Genomic DNA, 8,709 nt, shown 5'->3' on the forward strand with positions numbered 1-8,709 from the left:
TTAAATAGGAAATATTTAATTAAATTAAAAGATGGGTTTTTCTCTTAATTAATTAAATGTGGATGAATTATCTAATTAAAAGAGAGGTTTTATTTTAATTAAATAGGGACCTATTTTATTTAATTAAAAGGGAGATTTTCTTTTAATTAAATAACACATAAGATAAAATGATCAAACCTTAGGAAATGAAATAATTGAATTTGATCAAGGAAATTGATTTGAATTGATTTAATAAAATATTGCAAACCATTGATTCAAGAAATTGATAAATTGATAAATTGTATAATGGAGGCCCATTGTCTAGGTGACCATTTTAGAGTGCATACATTTGCCCCTCTTTGACTAATGTATGATCAATTCGAGAACACATGTAGTCAAAGAAAGAAATTGAAGTGTGAGGTCGATTCAAGATCACAAAAAAACCCAGATGTGTGGTCGATTTGATAATACATTAGGACAAAGAATACAAATAAATTTTGACCTAAATCAAAAATTGAAGTTGATAAGTATTGCCCCCTCATGATCGAAATCAAAATGAGATAGAGGAGAAAAACAAATTGACAAAATTTGATCAAATCAAACAAAAGATAAAGTTTTTGATGTAGGATGAAAGATGTAACAATCACAGGACCAAGGTAGATCATCAAGCATGAAATATTTGCCCCAAAGTTGAATTAGAAAAAATAGAAGTGGAGTGAAAGTGAATGGAAGGTAGAAATTTGGAAGATATGGAAAGAAACAAAAAGAAGAATATAAAATTTTCCATAAGAAATAGAATGCCCCAAAATCAATCAACTATTTAAGATAGAAATTTTGATTGAGATCACAAAAGAAGATAAGGAAATGAAGATCAAAGCATGATCAAATTTTATTAAATGTCCACAAGAAAGATGAAGGCAAAACCCTCTCAAACTCATAATATAGCCTAAAAATGCAAACTAACATGAAGCCTAACAATGTAAGCTACATGAAAATGCAAAGGTGTACTTGCAATAGAAAAATCATAACATAGGATTTTGTGTTCATCATTCATTATATAATGTTAAAGAAATTATTTTCTTCATTGGGCCATTATTAACGGACATAGAAAAATCACACAATCAGCACTAGTCACAACTGCAACTATGAAGATATGAATGCAATTTATATCAGATTGGAATGTGGAAAGATTCTAACATAAGCATCAAAGACATAAAGGTCAAGATGGCTTTGATTTTAGCTTACTCAATCTAATGTAGCAAATAAAACATATGCCTCATTCCCAAGTCCTCTATCTATGCATCCTAGAGAGACTTAGGAACAATGACACTCAACAAAAATCAATAACATTTAGCACACAAAGAAAAGATCATGTAATAGCTCAAACATTAAGTGTTTATATTTAAAAATTTAAGTGTGTTAACTGATATCAAGTTCCAAGGATAAGGATCGAATGCTTGTAGATAGGTTAGATTACATGACAAAATTGGGTAAGACCAAACCAATAAGTGTTACAAAACACTTGATGTCAGGGGTTGTATTGAAAAATACAATTGGGGTGTTGTTAAAAAACACTGTTTGTGAGGTTTCCTAAAGACTAACGCATCCAAGAGACCAAAGCTAACACAGTTATGCTCCATAAACAAAGACCAATTCTAAACCAAGGCAACAAGGACAAGGAATAATGGAGAAAGGCTAAGTGTCAAGAACACGTGCTAAGAAACAGGGGTACAAAGTCCTCAAGCAGTGCCTGTTTCTAGGTTTTTAACACTTAGATTTTATTTTATTTTTTTAAAATTTTTTAGGACCTTTTATAAAAAAAAAATTGTATTTTTTCTACCAAGGTGCCTATTTTTAGGTTTTCACCAAGGTACTTTTTCTTTTTTTTTGAATTTTTGAAACTTTTTTGTATTTTTGGAATATATAATTTTGTTTCGAAATACATTAAAGCACCTATTGCTAGGTTTTCACTAGGATGATCATTGTTTTTCAAGACATTTTCCAATTTTTAGAATTTTCACAATATATCATTTTTTTTTGGATTTTTAAAATATATTATTTTTTTGTATTTTTTCAGGATTAATAAATATGTACAAAGGATGCTCCAGATAGAAACAAGGATCAAACTCTCAAGAAATATCACATCGTGTAGTCCCAATTTCTAGTAAGGTGGAGACAAGAGAGATTAGCAAGTTGGTGGAAGAAATGAAAGACAAGAGAATGAAGGAGAATAAAGGGAAGAAATCCTCAAAGGAAAACTCCTTGACAGTACCCAAACTAGGGAAAAATTGTCATGTAAAGCACATTTGGACAAGAAATGAAAGGCTAGCATAAGATAATTCATGAAAGCATAATGTAAAAGTGGGAAAGATGCAATCCAAAGGATTAGACATGTCAAGAGGCTTCATAGCATCTTATTTTACTCTTTTTTATTAGATCAAGACCAAAGGGGTAAATGGGAAAAGGATAACAAAAGACTAGAATGAATGGAAGAAAATAGATATGAAGGCTAAAGATGAAAGGAATGAAAACAAGATCAACATAAGATATCTCAAAAGATAGCCAAATGTTTGTGTATAGGTCAACATTGTCAATATCAAAGAGAGAAGACAAAATGGATGAAAGATATAGAAGAACTATGCATGATGCTTGATTGCCAAGTTTTCATCATGGTACTTATCCAAGGTGCCACAAGGGAGTGGTTTTCACCATAGGACAAATTTATTTCTCTTTACTTTTGCTACCAAGGTGCCTGATTACCAGGTTTTCACCAAGGTACATTTTCAAAATTTTCTTCTTTTTTTCTTTTTTTTTTTTCAATTTTTTTTAGTAATTTTTTTGAATTTTTTGGAAGAAGTCAAGCTTTTTCAATTTAAATAGTGCTCGTATAGGAAAGATGAGTCATGATAAGCTAAGACCATAGAAAGGTATGCTCAAAGATGTTAATATGGTGATGGAAAGGAGATGGTAGATAATGCATATGGAGGACAAATTTTTATGCTTTGGAAAGATAGAAGGAATATGGATAGTAGGTATGTGTAGGCTTGAAAATATTGCATAAGGGTAGGTTAGAAAGTAGGCAAGATCAACATCGACACACAACTTGAAGGGTTACAAAATGATGCAGTAATCATGGAGGAAATATTTTGAGGTTTAGATGTATGAGGAAGTAAGAGAATTTTGGAAGGAGATGGAGTGGAAGTCCTTGGAAGCTTCTTAGGAAGATTTTTGGAAGAAGATGGAGTGGAAGCCTTTAGAAGCTTGAATGCCAACTTTGAATTATTTTCAATATTCAAGTCTTTTAAAAGAGACTTGGGAATCCATATAGCTTTAGATTTTTCTTTTCCTTTGGATGCTTTAGAACATATTTCTTCAATGATAGATTTAGGAACCCATATTTTCTTTGATTTAGCTCTTTGGGTAGTATACCTTTGTGGTCTCTTGAATAATTGTTCTTTCTTTTTATTCACATGTCGATTAGATGGGACAAAGTGATATTCATTTTTCAATGGATTCTTATGTTTGTTTTTAAATTGATCATCCAAATTCCTTCCAAAAGACATGGAATTTGTGGATGAATAAGGATTATATGGCTGGTTTATATGGATAGATAACTGAGAATTCATCAAGGATGATTGTCTTTGTTGATCTCGAGGTATGCTAGCAGAGCTAAGAGATGAGATAGGAGTGAAAGTAGGATATTGAGGAACATAAGGTTCCAATATAGATGGAAGGTTTGAAGGCTTTATCTTTTATGGATAAGGACCAAGGATAGATTTAGGAGATGCAAAGGGACAATGAATAGGGATATTAGCATCATTAGTGTGAGCAATGTGACCAAGGCCATCAATAGACTCATGAGTATCTTTAATAGGAGAAACACCTTTAATAGGAGTATTTGAAGCTTGAGCATAGTTTTGAAGTGAATATGGAGAAGTAGAACAAGGAGGGATTCTTTGATCTTGACAAGTTTCTTTGGATAAAATAAGTATAAAACTTCATTCACAATTTTTAGTAAGCTCAAGGGAAATAGTGGAAGTAGTGTCTTCATAATATTTATGAGGTGGACAAGACATAGGATATGGAGGGATGACATCTTGAAGGAGATGAAGGGGTGCTTGATCTTAATCTTTCGTGACATATTTATTTTTATCTTTTTCTGAGTCCTCTTGACATGGAACCACTTCTAAGGACAAGGGAGCATATGAGGCTTGCATGATAGGATCTTGAAGGGGTAATGAAGGACTATCTAAAGTGGGCATAGTAGATATAGTGTTGCATGAAGGTTGAGGATGTTTAGTCTTAGAAGCATGAAAAGGGTTTTCAACCAAGTGTAGATTAGCTTGAGTTTCTTTAAGAGGTAGCCCTTGAGGATAACTATAGGGAATTGCATGAAAAACTTTAGGACCTTTGTTTGATGGAATAATGTTGGATAACTTTGAAGCTTTGGGAGATGCATAAGTATTGGAAGAAATGGAGGTATCAAGGAAACCATCACTAGACATAGGTTCATCAACATGATCTTACTCAAGAGAAGCATCTTCATTACATAGGTCTTTAGGAATTTGAACATCAATGATTCTGTCATCAATAAGATCTTGAATTATACGTTTAAATGCAATACAATCTTCAGTTTTATGACCTTTGCATGTATGGTAGCGACAATAATGATCATCTCTCCACCAATAAGGTTTTACCTCAGGGTCATAAGGTCTAAAATTTTTTTATGGTAAAGTAATGATCTTTTTTGCAACTAAGGTCTCAAGCACCATGTCATATGAAAATCCCAAAGGAGTAAAAGTTCTCTCAAAAGTATGTCTAGGACCATTTTTGTCATTCTCATCTTGATCAAAGATAGGCCCATCATGAAATATTGACATATTCTTAAAGTAGTTATTACTCACTTTCTCTCTCAAGAGGTCTTTGGATCTATGAGATAAAGACAATTGATTTCTTGGAGTAGAAGATGTAGACCTTGAAAAAGAGAAACGAGCAAGGTAAGTCTAGACATTTTTTAATAGCAGAGGAGAACTCATAATCATCTAGACTTGATTGAGGTTTGGTAGCATAGGGTTTGAAGCCCATAGTGATTTTGAAAGCATATAAAAGGAAATAATCCTTAAGGCTCAATTTGATGGATGCATCCCCTTTTGTTCAAAGTGGGGAAGGTTCTAAACATTCAAGCACATCAAACACACCAACAACCTAGTCATGTTTCTACAAGGATGCACAAGCTCAACTAGGGGACGTCCTTGATATACACAAGGTATGTGAGGTCCAAATCCATAAATGAAAGAGAATGCTGCCAAATAGCTAGGAGGAAATGGTAACCTAATCTCCACCTTCACTTATCAAAGGTATAAAGTTCTTTGGGGCTTAGCCAAGATTAACAATATTGCTACTTCCAACAGACCTATCTTTAGATTCAATCTAAGTTATTTATACTCTACCAAAACACGAGAGTTGAGATTGTCCCCTAGAGTGACCACTTCTCTAGGTAAGCCCCCTTAAAAAAGAAAGGTCAAGATCCCTTATTTAGGTTCCCCTCAAACCCCTTAACAAGGATGCAAGAAGAAAACATCAATAAGAAAATCTTGGTGATTAAAAGACAAAAGGTGTTTCTTATTTTAAGCTTAAATCCAAATGTGAATGATTCATTTTAAGCCCTTTTTTCAATGTTGGGAAGACACATCAAACAATTTGACAAAAGAAAGAAAAATATTTTACAATGAAAAATAACACAATGATCACTTTTTATAATTCAAATGAGAGGGTTTGGAATGTGTGCACCTTGATTTCACGCTTTCCAATTATTTCCATTTTTTTCTCTTTAGACCTCCAAATTACCTTCACAAACTCAAAAAAATCTGAAAATTGGGTTGAATCTTTTCTAATATGTTGTCACCTTGTAAAAAAAAATTCAGATCCAAATACCTAGCCATTTGGGAGATATGATCAAATCTTTCAGATCTAGGTTTTTTTGTCTCCAAACAAATCCATACAAGGGGATTAGATCTAAAAATGTCCAAAACAAAAAGTAAAGGTGGGTTGCCCCATAGTGGGCACCAAAAATGTATGCCTAAAATGTGAGCACACTTCTATGAGTCATTATATCCAAGATTGTTCAAGAATGAGGTCTCAAATGGCGGCTCATAGCTCTCTATTCATGGAGTGTAAGGATTTGTAATGAAGGCCGTTTATTTGACCTCATGATGATGGAAGCCATGGATGTATGAGAGAATAAGACAAGAAGATAGAAAATCTTTATTATTCAAACTCCTTCAAAATCGCTCTCCAAACCTGTAGCATAACAATAGTCTAGAGTGTGTGTATGTAAAATGAGGAGAGGGCCCTCCCTTATAAAGAAGATTGGACAATCAAGATTAAGAGGCAAAAATATTTAATCAAGGGTGGAGAAAGAATGATCCATGTGAAATAAAGATCCACCAATGAGAAAATAGGAAAATAATTAAGTGGAATCCCACTTAGAAATATGTGCATTTAAGTGTAGAGGAATTTTTAATTTTTATTTATTTTATTTCCTCTTTAAGTGGGGATTCATTTAATTAAAAGGGATCAAGTTCTCTTAATTAAATAGGAAATGTTTAGTTAAATTAAAAGAGGATTTTTTCTCTTAATTAATTAAATGTGGATGAATTATTTAATTAAAAGAGAGGTTTTCTTTTAATTAAATAAGACTTAAGATAAAATGATCAAACCTTAGGAAATGAAATAATCAAATTTGATCAAGGAAATTGATTTGAAATGATTTAATAAATTATTGCAAAGTATTGATTCAAGAAATTGGTAAATTGATAAATTGAATAATGGGGGCCCATAGTCTAGGTGACCATTTTAGGGTGCATACAATCACAATGTATGACAATAGGTTCATTGAATTCTATCCTTATATCCTGCAACATCTACTTCATCCAAACAACTTGATCACAATTGTTTGTTGCTACAACATGTTCTGCCTCTGCTATACTCTATGACATACAATCCTACTTCTTGCTTAAGCAAGAAACCAATCTTTCTCCAAGAAAAAACACTCCACTACTGGTGCCTTTCTATCATCCATACTACTTGTCCAATCAACATTAGGATAAGAATATAAAGTGAAATCATTATATATGTCATACCATAATCTAAAATCTGATGTTCCCTTCAAAAATACAAATATCCTCTTAACTGCTACATAATATGCTTCTCTGGGGTCAACTTGAAATCTTGCAACAATTCCAATTGCATTTACTATATCTGGCCTTATGTAGGTCAGATATTGCAATCCTCCAATCATATATTTGTACTTCTTCTACTCAACAATAGGTGTCTCATCCTTTGTAGATAACTTGTGTCTAGTTATCATAGATTTCCCAACTAATTTACATGTTTCCTAACCAAACCTTTTCAATAGATCTTTCAAATACTTAGTCTAAGAAATAAAGATTCCTTCTTTATCTTGCACAATTTGCAATCCTAAGAAGTATTTCATTTCCCCTATTATGATCATTTCAAATTCCTTCTTCATTTCTTTTGCAAACTTGTCACTTTCATTATCATCTCCTCCAAATATGATATCATCAACAAATATTTTCAAAATGAACAATCCATCACCTATTTATTTCAAATATAGATTACTATCTGTCATACCTTTACTAAATCCAAATTTTGTCAAATGCTTGTCCAACCTTGCATACCAAGTTTTAGGTGTTGTTGCAAGCCATGAAATGTTTTCTTCAATATACATACCATGTCCTTGTCATCTGTTAAAGGAAAATTTTTAGGCTACTCTACACTACCTCTTCTTCAAGTTCTCTATTTAGAAATGCTAACTTGACATTCATTTGATACACTTTGAATTTCTTATGTGCTACATAGGCTAAGAATAACCTTACTACTTCAATGGTTTCCATAGGAGCATATGTTTATTCATATTATACTCCTTATTGTGAGTAACCCTTACATATCAATCTTTCTTTTTTCCTTGCAACTTCACTTTGTTCATTCATCTTGTTCCTGAATACCCATTTTGTTCCTATCACATTCTTTTTTGTTGGTCCATAGACCAATTCCCATGACTCATTCTTCACTATCTGATCCAATTCTTCTTTCATAGCTTACTTCCAATAGTCATCTTTGCATGCCTCATCTATATTATTTAGTTCTACTTGAGATATAAAACATAGTTATTCATTGATTCTACTTCTCATCATCACATTTTTATCTTTGCTACTGATGATCTTCTTTGGTGGATGATTCTATATCATATTCTTACCAGAAGTAAGAGTTTTTATCTCAACTATTAGCTCTATTCTAGGTTCCAAAATTTATTCCTACCTTATCTCACCTTCATTTTGAAAATCATTGTTAGTCTCAAAGAATACTTCATCATTCATTGGTTTAGTAACAACAATATTCCCATCATTAGAATTGTAGTCATCTATTCTTTCTTATATCTTGAATTTCTCATCAAATCTTACACTTTCAATTTCAACAATAGTCTTAGTTCTCATATTATAACATCTATAAGCTTTGATCTTCAAGGAATCACCAAGAAACATACCTTCATCACTTCTAGCATCAAATTTACCAACATCATCACCTCTTTTGATATAACATTTTTTGCCAATTTTTTTGAAATACTTAATTGTAGGTGATTGACCAAACCATAGTTCATAAGGGGTCTTGTTTGTGCCTTTCCTAAGCTACACTTTGTTCATAGTGTTG

Source organism: Cupressus sempervirens, chromosome 11 (assembly GCF_028749045.1).
Source record: "Cupressus sempervirens isolate cs-2001-9-10 chromosome 11, ASM2874904v1, whole genome shotgun sequence".
NCBI lineage: Eukaryota > Viridiplantae > Streptophyta > Pinopsida > Cupressales > Cupressaceae > Cupressus > Cupressus sempervirens.